This window comes from Cervus elaphus, chromosome 22, assembly GCF_910594005.1.
Source record: "Cervus elaphus chromosome 22, mCerEla1.1, whole genome shotgun sequence".
In the NCBI taxonomy this organism is placed as follows: Eukaryota; Metazoa; Chordata; class Mammalia; order Artiodactyla; family Cervidae; genus Cervus; species Cervus elaphus.
This window is the reverse complement of record NC_057836.1, coordinates 79,386,202-79,406,668: the sequence shown is the minus strand read 5'-3', so window position 1 is coordinate 79,406,668 and position 20,467 is coordinate 79,386,202.

The window sequence follows — 20,467 nt, the reverse complement described above, 5'->3', positions numbered from 1 at the left end:
ACAGGCCCTGCCAGCAACCTCCTCTCCAAGGAGGCCTCAACCGAGGCCTAGGCCCAGGGGAAAGGCACCAGCGGGGATGAGCCTGGGGAGGCGCCCAGGCATGTCTGGGCCCAGTCCCCGCAGCCTGCCCCTTGGTGGGGCAGTAGCCCCGGAGGCCAGGAAGGTCTGGGCAAGGCTGGCCAGGGGAAGGGGCCCTGCTGGGTCCTGCCCCTGGCCTGTGGGGCCTCTGCCCCTGGCCTGTGGGGCCTCTGAGCACAACCGGCCCTCTCACGCTGGAAGTCCTCCCCGGCTGCCTCCAAGGCCGCTTTGCAAGCACTCTCGCCGGCTGTTCCCGCCAGCTGCGCACAATGCTCCCAAGCCCGGGAGAAAAGCGCTTCGGGGTGGTGCTCTCTCCCGGCCCTTGCCCCTGAGCCTGGGGGCCAGGCAGGGGGTCCACAGTCCCAGGCGAAGGCAGAACCACATGCACACGTCTGTTCCTGTCCCCTGCACCAGCAGAGAGCTCGGGGGAGCCAGAGACTGTCAGGCAGCTGCTGGGCTGGCCGCCTGTGTGGGAAGGGGCAGAGCCGACCTAGGGGCACACTGGGCCTCTTGCTCTCCCTGCTGCCCTGAGGCTGCTGGGCCAAAGAGGTCTTGGGCATCCAGCCCCTTGCTGGTCCCTTCCCTCTGACGAAGACCTCTGAGCTCCAGCACCTTGCAGTGTGGAGAGAGCCCCTGCCAGCAACCTCCTCTCCAAGGAGGCCTCAACCGAGGCCTAGGCCCAGGGGAAAGGCACCAGCGGGGATGAGCCTGGGGAGGCGCCCGGGCATGTCTGGACCCAGTCCCCGCAGCCTGCCCCTTGGTGGGGCAGTAGCCCCGGAGGCCAGGAAGGTCTGGGCAAGGCTGGCCAGGGGAAGGGGACTTGCTGGGTCCTGCCCCTGGCCTGTGGGGCCTCTGAGCACAACCGGCCCTCTCCCGCTGGAAGACCTCCCCGGCTGCCTCCAAAGGCCGCTTTGCAAGCACTCTCGCCGGCTGTTCCCGCCAGCTGCGCACAATGCTCCCAAGCCTGGGAGAAAAGCGCTTCGGGGTGGTGCTCTCTCCCGGCCCTTGCGCCTGAGCCTGGGGGCCAGGCAGGGGGTCCACAGTCCCTGGCCAAGGCAGAACCACATGCACAGGTCTGTTCCTGTCCCCTGCACCAGCAGAGAGCTCGGGGGAGCCAGAGACTCTCAGGCAGCTGCTGGGCTGGCCGCTTGTTTGGGAAGGGGCAGAGCCGACCTAGGGGCACACTAGGCCTCTTTCTCTCCCTGCTGCCCTGAGGCTGCTGGGCCAAAGAGGTCTTGGGCATCCAGCCCCTTGCTGGTCCCTTCCCTCTGACGAGTCCCTCTGAGCTCCAGCACCTTGCAGTGTGGAGACAGGCCCTGCCAGCAACCTCCTCTCCAAGGAGGCCTCAACCGAGGCCTAGGCCCAGGGGAAAGGCACCAGCGGGGATGAGCCTGGGGAGGCGCCCAGGCATGTCTGGGCCCAGTCCCCGCAGCCTGCCCCTTGGTGGGGCAGTACCCCCGGAGGCCAGGAACGTCTGGGCAAGGCTGGCCAGGGACAGGGGCCCTGCTGGGTCCTGCCCCTGGCCTGTGGGGCCTCTGAGCACAACCGGCTATCTCCCGCTGGAAGACCTCCCCGGCTGCCTCCAAAGGCCGCTTTGCAAGCACTCTTGCCGGCTGTTCCCGCCAGCCGCGCAAAATGCTCCCAAGTCCGGGAGAAAAGCGCTTCGGGGTGGTGCTCTCTCCCGGCCCTTCCCCCTGAGCCTGAGGGCCAGGCAGGGGGTCCACACTCCCAGGCCAAGGCAGAACCACATGCACACGTCTGTTCCTGCCCCCTACACCGGCAGAGAGCTCGGGGGAGCCAGAGTCTGTCAGGCAGCTGCTGGGCTGGCTGCCCGTGTGGGAAGGGACAGAGCCGACCTAGAGGCACAGTGGGCCTCTTGCTCTCCCTGCTGCCCTGAGGCTGCTGGGCCAAAGAGGTCTTGGGCATCCAGCCCCTTGCTGGTCCCTTCCCTCTGACGAAGCCCTCTGAGCTCCAGCACCTTGCAGTGTGGAGAGAGCCCCTGCCAGCAACCTCCTCTCCAAGGAGGCCTCAACCGAGGCCTAGGCCCAGGGGAAAGGCACCAGCGGGGATGAGCCTGGGAAGGCACAGGGGAATGTCTGGACCCAGTCCCCGCAGCCTGCCCCTTGGTGGGGCAGTACCCCCGGAGACCAGGAAGGTCTGGGCAAGGCTGGCCAGGGGAAGGGGCCCTGCTGGGTCCTGCCCCTGGCCTGTGGGGCCTCTGAGCACCACCGGCCCTCTCCCGCTGGAAGACCTCCCCGGCTGCCTCCAAAGGCCGCTTTGCCAGCACTCTCACCGGCTGTTCCCGCCAGCTGCGCACAATGCTCCCAAGCCCGGGAGAAAAGCGCTTCGGGGTGGTGCTCTCTCCCGGTCCTGGCCCCTGAGCCTGGGGGGGAGGCAGGGGGTCCACAGTCCGTGGCCAAGGCAGAACCACATGCACAGGTCTGATCCTGCCCCCTGCACCAGCAGAGAGCTCGGGGGAGCCAGAAACTGTCAGGCAGCTGCTGGGCTGGCCGCCTGTGTGGGAAGGGGCAGAGCCGACCTAGGGGCACACTGGGCCTCTTGCTCTCCCTGCTGCCCTGAGGCTGCTGGGCCAAAGAGGTCTTGGGCATCCAGCCCCTTGCTGGTCCCTTCCCTCTGACGAAGACCTCTGAGCTCCAGCACCTTGCAGTGTGGAGAGAGCCCCTGCCAGCAACCTCCTCTCCAAGGAGGCCTCAAGCGAGGCCTAGGCCCAGGGGAAAGGCACCAGCGGGGATGAGCCTGGGGAGGCGCCCGGGCATGTCTGGACCCAGTCCCCGCAGCCTGCCCCTTGGTGGGGCAGTAGCCCCGGAGGCCAGGAACGTCTGGGCAAGGCTGGCCAGGGGAAGGGGACTTGCTGGGTCCTGCCCCTGGCCTGTGGGGCCTCTGAGCACAACCGGCCCTCTCCCGCTGGAAGACCTCCCCGGCTGCCTCCAAAGGCCGCTTTGCAAGCACTCTCGCCGGCTGTTCCCGCCAGCTGCGCACAATGCTCCCAAGCCCGGGAGAAAAGCGCTTCGGGGTGGTGCTCTCTCCCGGCCCTTGCCCCTGAGCCTGGGGGCCAGGCAGGGGGTCCACAGTCCCTGGCCAAGGCAGAACCACATGCACAGGTCTGTTCCTGCCCCCTGCACCAGCAGAGAGCTCGGGGGAGCCAGAAACTGTCAGGCAGCTGCTGGGCTGGCCGCCTGTTTGGGAAGTGGCAGAGCCGACCTAGGGGCACACTGGGCCTCTTGCTCTCCCTGCTGCCCTGAGGCTGCTGGGCCAAAGAGGTCTTGGGCATCCAGCCCCTTGCTGGTCCCTTCCCTCTGACGAGTCCCTCTGAGCTCCAGCACCTTGCAGTGTGGAGACAGGCCCTGCCAGCAACCTCCTCTCCAAGGAGGCCTCAACCGAGGCCTAGGCCCAGGGGAAAGGCACCAGCGGGGATGAGCCTGGGGAGGCGCCCAGGCATGTCTGGGCCCAGTCCCCGCAGCCTGCCCCTTGGTGGGGCAGTAGCCCCGGAGGCCAGGAAAGTCTGGGCAAGGCTGGCCAGGGGAAGGGGCCCTGCTGGGTCCTGCCCCTGGCCTGTGGGGCCTCTGCCCCTGGCCTGTGGGGCCTCTGAGCACAACCGGCCCTCTCACGCTGGAAGTCCTCCCCGGCTGCCTCCAAGGCCGCTTTGCAAGCACTCTCGCCGGCTGTTCCCGCCAGCTGCGCACAATGCTCCCAAGCCCGGGAGAAAAGCGCTTCGGGTTGGTGCTCTCTCCCGGCCCTTGCCCCAGAGCCTGGGGGCCAGGCAGGGGGTCCACAGTCCCAGGCCAAGGCAGAACCACATGCACACGTCTGTTCTTGTCCCCTGCACCAGCAGAGAGCTCGGGGGAGCCAGAGACTGTCAGGCAGCTGCTGGGCTGGCCGCCTGTGTGGGAAGGGGCAGAGCCGACCTAGGGGCACACTGGGCCTCTTGCTCTCCCTGCTGCCCTGAGGCTGCTGGGCCAAAGAGGTCTTGGGCATCCAGCCCCTTGCTGGTCCCTTCCCTCTGACGAAGACCTCTGAGCTCCAGCACCTTGCAGTGTGGAGAGAGCCCCTGCCAGCAACCTCCTCTCCAAGGAGGCCTCAAGCGAGGCCTAGGCCCAGGGGAAAGGCACCAGCGGGGATGAGCCTGGGGAGGCGCCCGGGCATGTCTGGACCCAGACCCCGCAGCCTGCCCCTTGGTGGGGCAGTACCCCCGGAGGCCAGGAAGGTCTGGGCAAGGCTGGCCAGGGGAAGGGGACTTGCTGGGTCCTGCCCCTGGCCTGTGGGGCCTCTGAGCACAACCGGCCCTCTCCCGCTGGAAGACCTCCCCGGCTGCCTCCAAAGGCCGCTTTGCAAGCACTCTCGCCGGCTGTTCCCGCCAGCTGCGCACAATGCTCCCAAGCCTGGGAGAAAAGCGCTTCGAGGTGGTGCTCTCTCCCGGCCCTTGCCCCTGAGCCTGGGGGCCAGGCAGGGGGTCCACAGTCCCTGGCCAAGGCAGAACCACATGCACAGGTCTGTTCCTGTCCCCTGCACCAGCAGAGAGCTCGGGGGAGCCAGAGACTCTCAGGCAGCTGCTGGGCTGGCCGCTTGTTTGGGAAGGGGCAGAGCCGACCTAGGGGCACACTAGGCCTCTTGCTCTCCCTGCTGCCCTGAGGCTGCTGGGCCAAAGAGGTCTTGGGCATCCAGCCCCTTGCTGGTCCCTTCCCTCTGACGAGTCCCTCTGAGCTCCAGCACCTTGCAGTGTGGAGACAGGCCCTGCCAGCAACCTCCTCTCCAAGGAGGCCTCAACCGAGGCCTAGGCCCAGGGGAAAGGCACCAGCGGGGATGAGCCTGGGGAGGCGCCCGGGCATGTCTGGGCCCAGTCCCCGCAGCCTGCCCCTTGGTGGGGCAGTACCCCCGGAGGCCAGGAACGTCTGGGCAAGGCTGGCCAGGGACAGGGGCCCTGCTGGGTCCTGCCCCTGGCCTGTGGGGCCTCTGAGCACAACCGGCTATCTCCCGCTGGAAGACCTCCCCGGCTGCCTCCAAAGGCCGCTTTGCAAGCACTCTTGCCGGCTGTTCCCGCCAGCCGCGCAAAATGCTCCCAAGTCCGGGAGAAAAGCGCTTCGGGGTGGTGCTCTCTCCCGGCCCTTCCCCCTGAGCCTGAGGGCCAGGCAGGGGGTCCACACTCCCAGGCCAAGGCAGAACCACATGCACACGTCTGTTCCTGCCCCCTACACCGGCAGAGAGCTCGGGGGAACCAGAGTCTGTCAGGCAGCTGCTGGGCTGGCTGCCCGTGTGGGAAGGGACAGAGCCGACCTAGAGGCACAGTGGGCCTCTTGCTCTCCCTGCTGCCCTGAGGCTGCTGGGCCAAAGAGGTCTTGGGCATCCAGCCCCTTGCTGGTCCCTTCCCTCTGACGAAGCCCTCTGAGCTCCAGCACCTTGCAGTGTGGAGAGAGCCCCTGCCAGCAACCTCCTCTCCAAGGAGGCCTCAACCGAGGCCTAGGCCCAGGGGAAAGGCACCAGCGGGGATGAGCCTGGGAAGGCACAGGGGAATGTCTGGACCCAGTCCCCGCAGCCTGCCCCTTGGTGGGGCAGTACCCCCGGAGACCAAGAAGGTCTGGGCAAGGCTGGCCAGGGGAAGGGGCCCTGCTGGGTCCTGCCCCTGGCCTGTGGGGCCTCTGAGCACCACCGGCCCTCTCCCGCTGGAAGACCTCCCCGGCTGCCTCCAAAGGCCGCTTTGCCAGCACTCTCACCGGCTGTTCCCGCCAGCTGCGCACAATGCTCCCAAGCCCGGGAGAAAAGCGCTTCGGGGTGGTGCTCTCTCCCGGTCCTGGCCCCTGAGCCTGGGGGGGAGGCAGGGGGTCCACAGTCCGTGGCCAAGGCAGAACCACATGCACAGGTCTGTTCCTGCCCCCTGCACCAGCAGAGAGCTCGGGGGAGCCAGAAACTGTCAGGCAGCTGCTGGGCTGGCCGCCTGTGTGGGAAGGGGCAGAGCCGACCTAGGGGCACACTGGGCCTCTTGCTCTCCCTGCTGCCCTGAGGCTGCTGGGCCAAAGAGGTCTTGGGCATCCAGCCCCTTGCTGGTCCCTTCCCTCTGACGAGTCCCTCTGAGCTCAGCACCTTGCAGTGTGGAGACAGCACCTGCCAGCAACCTCCTCTCCAAGGAGGCCTCAACCGAGGCCTAGGCCCAGGGGAAAGGCACCAGCGGGGATGAGCCTGGGGAGGCGCCCAGACATGTCTGGGCCCAGTCCCCGCAGCCTGCCCCTTGGTGGGGCTGTACCCCCGGAGGCCAGGAAGGTCTGGGCAAGGCTGGCCAGGGGCAGGGGCCCTGCTGGGTCCTGCCCCTGGCCTGTGGGGCCTCTGAGCACAACCGGCCCTCTCCCGCTGGAAGACCTCCCCGGCTGCCTCCAAAGGCCGCTTTGCAAGCACTCTCGCCGGCTGTTCCCGCCAGCCGCGCAAAATGCTCCGAAGTCCGGGAGAAAAGCGCTTCGGGGTGGTGCTCTCTCCCGGGCCTTCCCCCTGAGCCTGAGGGCCAGGCAGGGGGTCCACACTCCCAGGCCAAGGCGGAACCACATGCACACGTCTGTTCCTGCCCCCTACACCGGCAGAGAGCCCGGGGGAGCCATAGTCTGTCAGGCAGCTGCTGGGCTGGCTGCCCGTGTGGGAAGGGGCAGAGCCGACCTAGAGGCACAGTGAGCCTCTTGCTCTCCCTGCTGCCCTGAGGCTGCTGGGCCAAAGAGGTCTTGGGCATCCAGCCCCTTGCTGGTCCCTTCCCTCTGACGAAGCCCTCTGAACTCCAGCACCTTGCAGTGTGGAGAGAGCCCCTGCCAGCAACCTCCTCTCCAAGGAGGCCTCAACCGGGGCCTAGGCCCAGGGGAAAGGCACCAGCGGGGATGAGCCTGGGAAGGTGCAGGGGAATGTCTGGACCCAGTCCCCGCAGCCTGCCCCTTGGTGGGGCAGTACCCCCGGAGGCCAGGAAGGTCTGGGCAAGGCTGGCCAGGGGAAGGGGACCTGCTGGGTGCTGTCCCTGGCCTGTAGGGCCTCTGAGCACAACCGACCCTCTCCCGTTGGAAGACCTCCCCGGCTGCCTCCAAAGGCCGCTTTGCAAGCACTCTCGCCGGCTGTTCCCGCCAGCCGCGCAAAATGCTCCCAAGTCCGGGAGAAAAGCGCTTCGGGGTGGTGCTCTCTCCCGGCCCTTGCCCCAGAGCCTGAGGCCCAGGCAGGGGTCCACACTCCCAGGCCAAGGCAGAACCACATGCACACGTCTGTTCCTGCCCCCTACACCGGCAGAGAGCTCGGGGGAGCCAGAGTCTGTCAGGCAGCTGCTGGGCTGGCCGCCCGTGTGGGAAGGGGCAGAGCCGACCTAGAGGCACAGTGGGCCTCTTGCTCTCCCTGCTGCCCTGAGGCTGCTGGGCCAAAGAGGTCTTGGGCATCCAGCCCCTTGCTGGTCCCTTCCCTCTGACGAAGCCCTCTGAGCTGCAGCACCTTGCAGTGTGGAGAGAGCCCCTGCCAGCAACCTCCTCTCCAAGGAGGCCTCAACCGAGGCCTAGGCCCAGGGGAAAGGCACCAGCGGGGATGAGCCTGGGGAGGCGCCCGGGCATGTCTGGACCCAGTCCCCGCAGCCTGCCCCTTGGTGGGGCAGTAGCCCCGGAGGCCAGGAAGCTCTGGGCAAGGCTGGCCAGGGGAAGGGGACTTGCTGGGTCCTGCCCCTGGCCTGTGGGGCCTCTGAGCACAACCGGCCCTCTCCCGCTGGAAGACCTCCCCGGCTGCCTCCAAAGGCCGCTTTGCAAGCACTCTCGCCGGCTGTTCCCGCCAGCTGCGCACAATGCTCCCAAGCCCGGGAGAAAAGCGCTTCGGGGTGGTGCTCTCTCCCGGCCCTTGCCCCTGAGCCTGGGGGCCAGGCAGGGGGTCCACAGTCCCTGGCCAAGGCAGAACCACATGCACAGGTCTGTTCCTGTCCCCTGCACCAGCAGAGAGCTCGGGGGAGCCAGAGACTCTCAGGCAGCTGCTGGGCTGGCCGCCTGTTTGGGAAGGGGCAGAGCCGACCTAGGGGCACACTGGGCCTCTTGCTCTCCCTGCTGCCCTGAGGCTGCTGGGCCAAAGAGGTCTTGGGCATCCAGCCCCTTGCTGGTCCCTTCCCTCTGACGAGTCCCTCTGAGCTCCAGCACCTTGCAGTGTGGAGACAGACCCTGCAAGCAACCTCCTCTCCAAGGAGGCCTCAACCGAGGCCTAGGCCCAGGGGAAAGGCACCAGCGGGGATGAGCCTGGGGAGGCGCCCAGGCATGTCTGGGCCCAGTCCCCGCAGCCTGCCCCTTGGTGGGGCAGTACCCCCGGAGGCCAGGAAGGTCTGGGCAAGGCTGGCCAGGGTCAGGGGCCCTGCTGGGTCCTGCCCCTGGCCTGTGGGGCCTCTGAGCACAACCGGCCCTCTCCCACTGGAAGACCTCCCCGGATACCTCCAAGGCCGCTTTGCAAGCACTCTCGCCGGCTGTTCCCGGCAGCTGCGCACAATGCTCCCAAGCCCGGGAGAAAAGCGCTTCGGGGTGGTGCTCTCTCCCGGCCCTTGACCCTGAGCCTGGGGGCCAGGCAGGGGGTCCACACTCCCAGGCCAAGGCAGAACCACATGCACACGTCTGTTCCTGCCCCCTGCACCGGCAGAGAGCTCGGGGGAGCCAGAGACTGTCAGGCAGCTGCTGGGCTGGCCGCCTGTGTGGGAAGGGGCAGAGCCGACCTAGGGGCACACTGGGCCTCTTGCTCTCCCTGCTGCCCTGAGGCTGCTGGGCCAAAGAGGTCTTGGGCATCCAGCCCCTTGCTGGTCTCTTGCCTCTGACGAAGACCTCTGAGCTCCAGCACCTTGCAGTGTGGAGAGAGCCCCTGCCAGCAACCTCCTCTCCAAGGAGGCCTCAACCGAGGCCTAGGCCCAGGGGAAAGGCACCAGCGGGGATGAGCCTGGGGAGGCGCCTGGGCATGTCTGGACCCAGTCCCCGCAGCCTGCCCCTTGGTGGGGCAGTAGCCCCGGAGGCCAGGAAGGTCTGGGCAAGGCTGGCCAGGGGAAGGGGACTTGCTGGGTCCTGCCCCTGGCCTGTGGGGCCTCTGAGCACAACCGGCCCTCTCCCGCTGGAAGACCTCCCCGGCTGCCTCCAAAGGCCGCTTTGCAAGCACTCTCGCCGGCTGTTCCCGCCAGCTGCGCACAATGCTCCCAAGCCCGGGAGAAAAGCGCTTCGGGGTGGTGCTCTCTCCCGGCCCTTGCCCCTGAGCCTGGGGGCCAGGCAGGGGGTCCACAGTCCCTGGCCAAGGCAGAACCACATGCACAGGTCTGTTCCTGTCCCCTGCACCAGCAGAGAGCTCGGGGGAGCCAGAGACTCTCAGGCAGCTGCTGGGCTGGCCGCCTGTTTGGGAAGGGGCAGAGCCGACCTAGGGGCACACTGGGCCTCTTGCTCTCCCTGCTGCCCTGAGGCTGCTGGGCCAAAGAGGTCTTGGGCATCCAGCCCCTTGCTGGTCCCTTCCCTCTGACGAGTCCCTCTGAGCTCCAGCACCTTGCAGTGTGGAGACAGGCCCTGCCAGCAACCTCCTCTCCAAGGAGGCCTCAACCGAGGCCTAGGCCCAGGGGAAAGGCACCAGCGGGGATGAGCCTGGGGAGGCGCCCAGGCATGTCTGGGCCCAGTCCCCGCAGCCTGCCCCTTGGTGGGGCAGTCGCCCCGGAGGCCAGGAAGGTCTGGGCAAGGCTGGCCAGGGGAAGGGGCCCTGCTGGGTCCTGCCCCTGGCCTGTGGGGCCTCTGCCCCTGGCCTGTGGGGCCTCTGAGCACAACCGGCCCTCTCACGCTGGAAGTCCTCCCCGGCTGCCTCCAAGGCCGCTTTGCAAGCACTCTCGCCGGCTGTTCCCGCCAGCTGCGCACAATGCTCCCAAGCCCGGGAGAAAAGCGCTTCGGGGTGGTGCTCTCTCCCGGCCCTTGCCCCTGAGCCTGGGGGCCAGGCAGGGGGTCCACAGTCCCAGGCCAAGGCAGAACCACATGCACACGTCTGTTCCTGTCCCCTGCACCAGCAGAGAGCTCGGGGGAGCCAGAGACTGTCAGGCAGCTGCTGGGCTGGCCGCCTGTGTGGGAAGGGGCAGAGCCGACCTAGGGGCACACTGGGCCTCTTGCTCTCCCTGCTGCCCTGAGGCTGCTGGGCCAAAGAGGTCTTGGGCATCCAGCCCCTTGCTGGTCCCTTCCCTCTGACGAAGACCTCTGAGCTCCAGCACCTTGCAGTGTGGAGAGAGCCCCTGCCAGCAACCTCCTCTCCAAGGAGGCCTCAAGCGAGGCCTAGGCCCAGGGGAAAGGCACCAGTGGGGATGAGCCTGGGGAGGCGCCCGGGCATGTCTGGACCCAGTCCCCGCAGCCTGCCCCTTGGTGGGGCAGTAGCCCCGGAGGCCAGGAAGGTCTGGGCAAGGCTGGCCAGGGGAAGGGGACTTGCTGGGTCCTGCCCCTGGCCTGTGGGGCCTCTGAGCACAACCGGCCCTCTCCCGCTGGAAGACCTCCCCGGCTGCCTCCAAAGGCCGCTTTGCAAGCACTCTCGCCGGCTGTTCCCGCCAGCTGCGCACAATGCTCCCAAGCCCGGGAGAAAAGCGCTTCGGGGTGGTGCTCTCTCCCGGCCCTTGCCCCTGAGCCTGGGGGCCAGGCAGGGGGTCCACAGTCCCTGGCCAAGGCAGAACCACATGCACAGGTCTGTTCCTGCCCCCTGCACCAGCAGAGAGCTCGGGGGAGCCAGAAACTGTCAGGCAGCTGCTGGGCTGGCCGCCTGTTTGGGAAGTGGCAGAGCCGACCTAGGGGCACACTGGGCCTCTTGCTCTCCCTGCTGCCCTGAGGCTGCTGGGCCAAAGAGGTCTTGGGCATCCAGCCCCTTGCTGGTCCCTTCCCTCTGACGAGTCCCTCTGAGCTCCAGCACCTTGCAGTGTGGAGACAGGCCCTGCCAGCAACCTCCTCTCCAAGGAGGCCTCAACCGAGGCCTAGGCCCAGGGGAAAGGCACCAGCGGGGATGAGCCTGGTGAGGCGCCCAGGCATGTCTGGGCCCAGTCCCCGCAGCCTGCCCCTTGGTGGGGCAGTAGCCCCAGAGGCCAGGAAGGTCTGGGCAAGGCTGTCCATGGGAAGGGGCCCTGCTGGGTCCTGCCCCTGGCCTGTGGGGCCTCTGCCCCTGGCCTGTGGGGCCTCTGAGCACAACCGGCCCTCTCACGCTGGAAGACCTCCCCGGCTGCCTCCAAAGGCCGCTTTGCAAGCACTCTCGCCGGCTGTTCCCGCCAGCCGCGCAAAATGCTCCCAAGTCCGGGAGAAAAGCGCATCGGGGTGGTGCTCTCTCCCGGGCCTTCCCCCTGAGCCTGAGGGCCAGGCAGGGGGTCCACACTCCCAGGCCAAGGCGGAACCACATGCACACGTCTGTTCCTGCCCCCTACACCGGCAAAGAGCCCGGGGGAGCCATAGTCTGTCAGGCAGCTGCTGGGCTGGCTGCCCGTGTGGGAAGGGGCAGAGCCGACCTAGAGGCACAGTGGGCCTCTTGCTCTCCCTGCTGCCCTGAGGCTGCTGGGCCAAAGAGGTCTTGGGCATCCAGCCCCTTGCTGGTCCCTTCCCTCTGACGAAGCCCTCTGAACTCCAGCACCTTGCAGTGTGGAGAGAGCCCCTGCCAGCAACCTCCTCTCCAAGGAGGCCTCAAGCGAGGCCTAGGCCCAGGGGAAAGGCACCAGCGGGGATGAGCCTGGGGAGGCGCCCAGGCATGTCTGGGCCCAGTCCCCGCAGCCTGCCCCTTGGTGGGGCAGTACCCCCGGAGGCCAGGAAGGTCTGGGCAAGGCTGGCCAGGGGAAGGGGACTTGCTGGGTCCTGCCCCTGGCCTGTGGGGCCTCTGAGCACAACCGGCCCTCTCCCGCTGGAAGACTTCCCCGGCTGCCTCCAAAGGCCGCTTTGCAAGCACTCTCGCCGGTGTTCCCGCCAGCTGCGCACAATGCTCCCAAGCCCGGGAGAAAAGCGCTTCGGGGTGGTGATCTCTCCCGGCCCTTGCCCCTGAGCCTGGGGGCCAGGCAGGGGGTCCACAGTCCCTGGCCAAGGCAGAACCACATGCACAGGTCTGTTCCTGTCCCCTGCACCAGCAGAGAGCTCGGGGGAGCCAGAGACTCTCAGGCACCTGCTGGGCTGGCCGCCTGTTTGGGAAGGGGCAGAGCCGACCTAGGGGCACACTGGGCCTCTTGCTCTCCCTGCTGCCCTGAGGCTGCTGGGCCAAAGAGGTCTTGGGCATCCAGCCCCTTGCTGGTCCCTTCCCTCTGACGAGTCCCTCTGAGCTCCAGCACCTTGCAGTGTGGAGACAAGCCCTGCCAGCAACCTCCTCTCCAAGGAGGCCTCAACCGAGGCCTAGGCCCAGGGGAAAGGCACCAGCGGGGATGAGCCTGGGGAGGCGCCCAGACATGTCTGGGCCCAGTCCCCGCAGCCTGCCCCTTGGTGGGGCAGTACCCCCGGAGGCCAGGAAGGTCTGGGCAAGGCTGGCCAGGGTCAGGGGCCCTCCTGGGTCCTGTCCCTGGCCTGTGGGGCCTCTGAGCACAACCGGCCCTCTTACGCTGGAAGTCCTCCCTGGCTGCCTCCAAGGCCGCTTTGCAAGCACTCTCGCCGGCTGTTCCCGCCAGCTGCGCACAATGCTCCCAAGCCCGGGAGAGAAGCGCTTCGGGGTGGTGCTCTCTCTCGGCCCTTGCCCCTGAGCCTGGGGGCCAGGCAGGGGGTCCACAGTCCCTGGCTAAGGCAGAACCACATGCACACGTCTGTTCCTGCCCCCTGCACCGGCAGAGAGCTCGGGGGAGCCAGAGACTGTCAGGCAGCTGCTGGGCTGGCCGCCTGTGTGGGAAGGGGCAGAGCTGACCTAGGGGCACACTTGGCCTCTTGCTCTCCCTGCTGCCCTGAGGCTGCTGGGCCAAAGAGGTCTTGGGCATCCAGCCCCTTGCTGGTCCCTTCCCTCTGACGAAGACCTCTGAGCTCCAGCACCTTGCAGTGTGGAGACAGGCCCTGCCAGCAACCTCCTCTCCAAGGAGGCCTCAACCGAGGCCTAGGCCCAGGGGAAAGGCACCAGCGGTGATGAGCCTGGGGAGGCGCCCAGGCATGTCTGGGCCCAGTCCCCGCAGCCTGCCCCTTGGTGGGGCAGTAGCCCCGGAGGCCAGGAAGGTCTGGGCAAGGCTGGTCAGGGGAAGGGGACCTGCTGGGTGCTTTCCCTGGCCTGTGGGGCCTCTGAGCACAACCGACCCTCTCCCGCTGGAAGACCTCCCCGGCTGCCTCCAAAGGCCGCTTTGCAAGCACTCTCGCCGGCTGTTCCCGCCAGCCGCGCAAAATGCTCCCAAGTCTGGGAGAAAAGCGCTTCGGGGTGGTGCTCTCTCCCGGCCCTTCCCCCTGAGCCTGAGGGCCAGGCAGGGGGTCCACACTCCCAGGCCAAGGCAGAACCACATGCACACGTCTGTTCCTGCCCCCTACACCGGCAGAGAGCTCGGGGGAGCCAGAGTCTGTCAGGCAGCTGCTGGGCTGGCTGCCCGTGTGGGAAGGGACAGAGCCGACCTAGAGGCACAGTGGGCCTCTTGCTCTCCCTGCTGCCCTGAGGCTGCTGGGCCAAAGAGGTCTTGGGCATCCAGCCCCTTGCTGGTCCCTTCCCTCTGACGAAGCCCTCTGAGCTCCAGCACCTTGCAGTGTGGAGAGAGCCCCTGCCAGCAACCTCCTCTCCAAGGAGGCCTCAACCGAGGCCTAGGCCCAGGGGAAAGGCACCAGCGGGGATGAGCCTGGGAAGGCGCAGGGGAATGTCTGGACCCAGTCCCCGCAGCCTGCCCCTTGGTGGGGCAGTAGCCCCGGAGACCAGGAAGGTCTGGCCAAGGCTGGCCAGGGGAAGGGGCCCTGCTGGGTCCTGCCCCTGGCCTGTGGGGCCTCTGAGCACCACCGGCCCTCTCCCGCTGGAAGACCTCCCCGGCTGCCTCCAAAGGCCGCTTTGCAAGCACTCTCGCCGGCTGTTCCCGCCAGCTGCGCACAATGCTCCCAAGCCCGGGAGAAAAGCGCTTCGGGGTGGTGCTCTCTCCCGGCCCTGGCCCCTGAGCCTGGAAGGGAGGCAGGGGGTCCACAGTCCGTGGCCAAGGCAGAACCACATGCACAGGTCTGTTCCTGCCCCCTGCACCAGCAGAGAGCTCGGGGGAGCCAGAAACTGTCAGGCAGCTGCTGGGCTGGCCGCCTGTGTGGGAAGGGGCAGAGCCGACCTAGGGGCACACTGGGCCTCTTGCTCTCCCTGCTGCCCTGAGGCTGCTGGGCCAAAGAGGTCTTGGGCATCCAGCCCCTTGCTGGTCCCTTCCCTCTGACGAGTCCCTCTGAGCTCAGCACCTTGCAGTGTGGAGACAGCACCTACCAGCAACCTCCTCTCCAAGGAGGCCTCAACCGAGGCCTAGGCCCAGGGGAAAGGCACCAGCGGGGATGAGCCTGGGGAGGCGCCCAGACATGTCTGGGCCCAGTCCCCGCAGCCTGCCCCTTGGTGGGGCTGTACCCCCGGAGGCCAGGAAGGTCTGGGCAAGGCTGGCCAGGGGCAGGGGCCCTGCTGGGTCCTGCCCCTGGCCTGTGGGGCCTCTGAGCACAACCGGCCCTCTCCCGCTGGAAGACCTCCCCGGCTGCCTCCAAAGGCCGCTTTGCAAGCACTCTCGCCGGTGTTCCCGCCAGCTGCGCACAATGCTCCCAAGCCCGGGAGAAAAGCGCTTCGGGGTGGTGCTCTCTCCCGGCCCTTGCCCCTGAGCCTGGGGGCCAGGCAGGGGGTCCACAGTCCCTGGCCAAGGCAGAACCACATGCACAGGTCTGTTCCTGTCCCCTGCACCAGCAGAGAGCTCGGGGGAGCCAGAGACTCTCAGGCAGCTGCTGGGCTGGCCGCCTGTTTGGGAAGGGGCAGAGCCGACCTAGGGGAACACTGGGCCTCTTGCTCTCCCTGCTGCCCTGAGGCTGCTGGGCCAAAGAGGTCTTGGGCATCCAGCCCCTTGCTGGTCCCTTCCCTCTGACGAGTCCCTCTGAGCTCCAGCACCTTGCAGTGTGGAGACAGGCCCTGCCAGCAACCTCCTCTCCAAGGAGGCCTCAACCGAGGCCTAGGCCCAGGGGAAAGGCACCAGCGGGGATGAGCCTGGGGAGGCGCCCAGGCATGTCTGGGCCCAGTCCCCGCAGCCTGCCCCTTGGTGGGGCAGTACCCCCGGAGGCCAGGAAGGTCTGGGCAAGGCTGGCCAGGGTCAGGGGCCCTCCTGGGTCCTGTCCCTGGCCTGTGGGGCCTCTGAGCACAACCGGCCCTCTTACGCTGGAAGTCCTCCCTGGCTGCCTCCAAGGCCGCTTTGCAAGTACTCTCGCCGGCTGTTCCCGCCAGCTGCGCACAATGCTCCCAAGCCCGGGAGAGAAGCGCTTCGGGGTGGTGCTCTCTCCCGGCCCTTGCCCCTGAGCCTGGGGGCCAGGCAGGGGGTCCACAGTCCCTGGCCAAGGCAGAACCACATGCACACGTCTGTTCCTGCCCCCTGCACCGGCAGAGAGCTCGGGGGAGCCAGAGACTGTCAGGCAGCTGCTGGGCTGGCCGCCTGTGTGGGAAGGGGCAGAGCCGACCTAGGGGCACACTGGGCCTCTTGCTCTCCCTGCTGCCCTGAGGCTGCTGGGCCAAAGAGGTCTTGGGCATCCAGCCCCTTGCTGGTCCCTTCCCTCTGACGAAGACCTCTGAGCTCCAGCACCTTGCAGTGTGGAGAGAGCCCCTGCCAGCAACCTCCTCTCCAAGGAGGCCTCAACCGAGGCCTAGGCCCAGGGGAAAGGCACCAGCGGGGATGAGCCTGGGAAGGCGCAGGGGAATGTCTGGACCCAGTCCCCGCAGCCTGCCCCTTGGTGGGGCAGTACCCCCGGAGGCCAGGAAGGTCTGGGCAAGGCTGGCCAGGGGAAGGGGACCTGCTGGCTGCTTTCCCTGGCCTGTGGGGCCTCTGAGCACAACCGACCCTCTCCCGCTGGAAGACCTCCCCGGCTGCCTCCAAAGGCCGCTTTGCAAGCACTCTCGCCGGCTGTTCCCGCCAGCCGCGCAAAATGCTCCCAAGTCCGGGAGAAAAGCGCTTCGGGGTGGTGCTCTCTCCCGGCCCTTCCCCCTGAGCCTGAGGGCCAGGCAGGGGGTCCACACTCCCAGGCCAAGGCGGAACCACATGCACACGTCTGTTCCTGCCCCCTACACCGGCAGAGAGCTCGGGGTAGCCAGAGTCTGTCAGGAAGCTGCTGGGCTGGCTGCCCGTGTGGGAAGGGGCAGAGCCAACCTAGAGGCACAGTGGGCCTCTTGCTCTCCCTGCTGCCCTGAGGCTGCTGGGCCAAAGAGGTCTTGGGCATCCAGCCCCTTGCTGGTCCCTTCCCTCTGACGAAGCCCTCTGAGCTCCAGCACCTTGCAGTGTGGAGAGAGCCCCTGCCAGCAACCTCCTCTCCAAGGAGGCCTCAACCGAGGCCTAGGCCCAGGGGAAAGGCACCAGCGGGGATGAGCCTGGGGAGGCGCCCGGGCATGTCTGGACCCAGTCCCCGCAGCCTGCCCCTTGGTGGGGCAGTAGCCCCGGAGGCCAGGAAGGTCTGGGCAAGGCTGGCCAGGGGAAGGGGACTTGCTGGGTCCTGCCCCTGGCCTGTGGGGCCTCTGAGCACAACCGGCCCTCTCCCGCTGGAAGACCTCCCCGGCTGCCTCCAAAGGCCGCTTTGCAAGCACTCTCGCCGGCTGTTCCCGCCAGCTGCGCACAATGCTCCCAAGCCCGGGAGAGAAGCGCTTCGGGGTGGTGCTCTCTCCCGGCCCTTGCCCCTGAGCCTGGGGGCCAGGCAGGGGGTCCACAGTCCCTGGCCAAGGCAGAACCACATGCACAGGTCTGTTCCTGTCCCCTGCACCAGCAGAGAGCTCGGGGGAGCCAGAGACTCTCAGGCAGCTGCTGGGCTGGCCGCCTGTTTGGGAAGGGGCAGAGCCGACCTAGGGGCACACTGGGCCTCTTGCTCTCCCTGCTGCCCTGAGGCTGCTGGGCCAAAGAGGTCTTGGGCATCCAGCCCCTTGCTGGTCCCTTCCCTCTGACGAGTCCCTCTGAGCTCCAGCACCTTGCAGTGTGGAGACAGGCCCTGCCAGCAACCTCCTCTCCAAGGAGGCCTCAACCGAGGCCTAGGCCCAGGGGAAAGGCACCAGCGGGGATGAGCCTGGGGAGGCGCCCAGGCATGTCTGGGCCCAGTCCCCGCAGCCTGCCCCTTGGTGGGGCAGTAGCCCCGGAGGCCAGGAAGGTCTGGGCAAGGCTGGCTAGGGGAAGGGGACTTGCTGGTTCCTGCCCCTGGCCTGTGGGGCCTCTGAGCACAATCGGCCCTCTCCCGCTGGAAGACCTCCCCGGCTGCCTCCAAAGGCCGCTTTGCAAGCACTCTCGCCGGCTGTTCCCGCCAGCTGCGCACAATGCTCCCAAGCCCGGGAGAAAAGCGCTTCGGGGTGGTGCTCTCTCCCGGCCCTTGACCCTGAGCCTGGGGGCCAGGCAGGGGGTCCACAGTCCCTGGCCAAGGCAGAACCACATGCACAGGTCTGTTCCTGTCCCCTGCACCAGCAGAGAGCTCGGGGGAGCCAGACACTCTCAGGCAGCTGCTGGGCTGGCCGCCTGTTTGGGAAGGGGCAGAGCCGACCTAGGGGCACACTGGGCCTCTTGCTCTCCCTGCTGCCCTGAGGCTGCTGGGCCAAAGAGGTCTTGGGCATCCAGCCCCTTGCTGGTCCCTTCCCTCTGACGAGTCCCTCTGAGCTCCAGCACCTTGCAGTGTGGAGAGAGCCCCTGCCAGCAACCTCCTCTCCAAGGAGGCCTCAACCGAGGCCTAGGCCCAGGGGAAAGGCACCAGCGGGGATGAGCCTGGGGAGGCGCCCGGGCATGTCTGGACCCAGTCCCCGCAGCCTGCCCCTTGGTGGGGCAGTAGCCCCGGAGGCCAGGAAGGTCTGGGCAAGGCTGGCCAGGGGAAGGGGACTTGCTGGGTCCTGCCCCTGGCCTGTGGGGCCTCTGAGCACAACCGGTCCTCTCCCGCTGGAAGACCTCCCCGGCTGCCTCCAAAGGCCGCTTTGCAAGCACTCTCGCCGGCTGTTCCCGCCAGCTGCGCACAATGCTCCCAAGCCCGGGAGAGAAGCGCTTCGGGGTGGTGCTCTCTCCCGGCCCTTGCCCCTGAGCCTGGGGGCCAGGCAGGGGGTCCACAGTCCCTGGCCAAGGCAGAACCACATGCACAGGTCTGTTCCTGTCCCCTGCACCAGCAGAGAGCTCGGGGGAGCCAGAGACTCTCAGGCAGCTGCTGGGCTGGCCGCCTGTTTGGGAAGGGGCAGAGCCGACCTAGGGGCACACTGGGCCTCTTGCTCTCCCTGCTGCCCTGAGGCTGCTGGGCCAAAGAGGTCTTGGGCATCCAGCCCCTTGCTGGTCCCTTCCCTCTGACGAGTCCCTCTGAGCTCCAGCACCTTGCAGTGTGGAGACAGGCCCTGCCAGCAACCTCCTCTCCAAGGAGGCCTCAACCGAGGCCTAGGCCCAGGGGAAAGGCACCAGCGGGGATGAGCCTGGGGAGGCGCCCAGGCATGTCTGGGCCCAGTCCCCGCAGCCTGCCCCTTGGTGGGGCAGTAGCCCCGGAGGCCAGGAAGGTCTGGGCAAGGCTGGCCAGGGGAAGGGGACTTGCTGGTTCCTGCCCCTGGCCTGTGGGGCCTCTGAGCACAACCGGCCCTCTCCCGCTGGAAGACCTCCCCGGCTGCCTCCAAAGGCCGCTTTGCAAGCACTCTCGCCGGCTGTTCCCGCCAGCCGCGCAAAATGCTCCCAAGTCCGGGAGAAAAGCGCTTCGGGGTGGTGCTCTCTCCCGGCCCTTCCCCCTGAGCCTGAGGGCCAGGCAGGGGGTCCACACTCCCAGGCCAAGGCAGAACCACATGCACACGTCTGTTCCTGCCCCCTACACCGGCAGAGAGCTCGGGGGAGCCAGAGTCTGTCAGGCAGCTGCTGGGCTGGCTGCCCGTGTGGGAAGGGGCAGAGCCGACCTAGAGGCACAGTGGGCCTCTTGCTCTCCCTGCTGCCCTGAGGCTGCTGGGCCAAAGAGGTCTTGGGCATCCAGCCCCTTGCTGGTCCCTTCCCTCTGACGAAGCCCTCTGAGCTCCAGCACCTTGCAGTGTGGAGAGAGCCCCTGCCAGCAACCTCCTCTCCAAGGAGGCCTCAACCGAGGCCTAGGCCCAGGGGAAAGGCACCAGCGGGGATGAGCCTGGGAAGGCGCAGGGGAATGTCTGGACCCAGTCCCCGCAGCCTGCCCCTTGGTGGGGCAGTACCCCCGGAGGCCAGGAAGGTCTGGGCAAGGCTGGCCAGGGGAAGGGGACCTGCTGGGTGCTTTCCCTGGCCTGTGGGGCCTCTGAGCACAACCGACCCTCTCCCGCTGGAAGACCTCCCCGGCTGCCTCCAAAGGCCGCTTTGCAAGCACTCTCGCCGGCTGTTCCCGCCAGCCGCGCAAAATGCTCCCAAGTCCGGGAGAAAAGCGCTTCGGGGTGGTGCTCTCTCCCGGCCCTTCCCCCTGAGCCTGAGGGCCAGGCAGGGGGTCCACACTCCCAGGCCAAGGCAGAACCACATGCACACGTCTGTTCCTGCCCCCTACACCGGCAGAGAGCTCGGGGGAGCCAGAGTCTGTCAGGCAGCTGCTGGGCTGGCTGCCCGTGTGGGAAGGGGCAGAGCCAACCTAGAGGCACAGTGGGCCTCTTGCTCTCCCTGCTGCCCTGAGGCTGCTGGGCCAAAGAGGTCTTGGGCATCCAGCCCCTTGCTGGTCCCTTCCCTCTGACGAAGCCCTCTGAGCTCCAGCACCTTGCAGTATGAAGAGAGCCCCTGCCAGCAACCTCCTCTCCAAGGAGGCCTCAACCGAGGCCTAGGCCCAGGGGAAAGGCACCAGCAGGGATGAGCCTGGGGAGGCGCCCGGGCATGTCTGGACCCAGTCCCCGCAGCCTGCCCCTTGGTGGGGCAGTAGCCCCGGAGGCCAGGAAGCTCTGGGCAAGGCTGGCCAGGGGAAGGGGACTTGCTGGGTCCTGCCCCTGGCCTGTGGGGCCTCTGAGCACAACCGGCCCTCTCCCGCTGGAAGACCTCCCCGGCTGCCTCCAAAGGCCGCTTTGCAAGCACTCTCGCCGGCTGTTCCCGCCAGCTGCGCACAATGCTCCCAAGCCCGGGAGAAAAGCGCTTCGGGGTGGTGCTCTCTCCCGGCCCTTGCCCCTGAGCCTGGGGGCCAGGCAGGGGGTCCACAGTCCCTGGCCAAGGCAGAACCACATGCACAGGTCTGTTCCTGTCCCCTGCACCAGCAGAGAGCTCGGGGGAGCCAGAGACTGTCAGGCAGCTGCTGGGCTGGCCGCCTGTTTGGGAAGGGGCAGAGCCGACCTAGGGGCACAGTGGGCCTCTTGCTCTCCCTGCTGC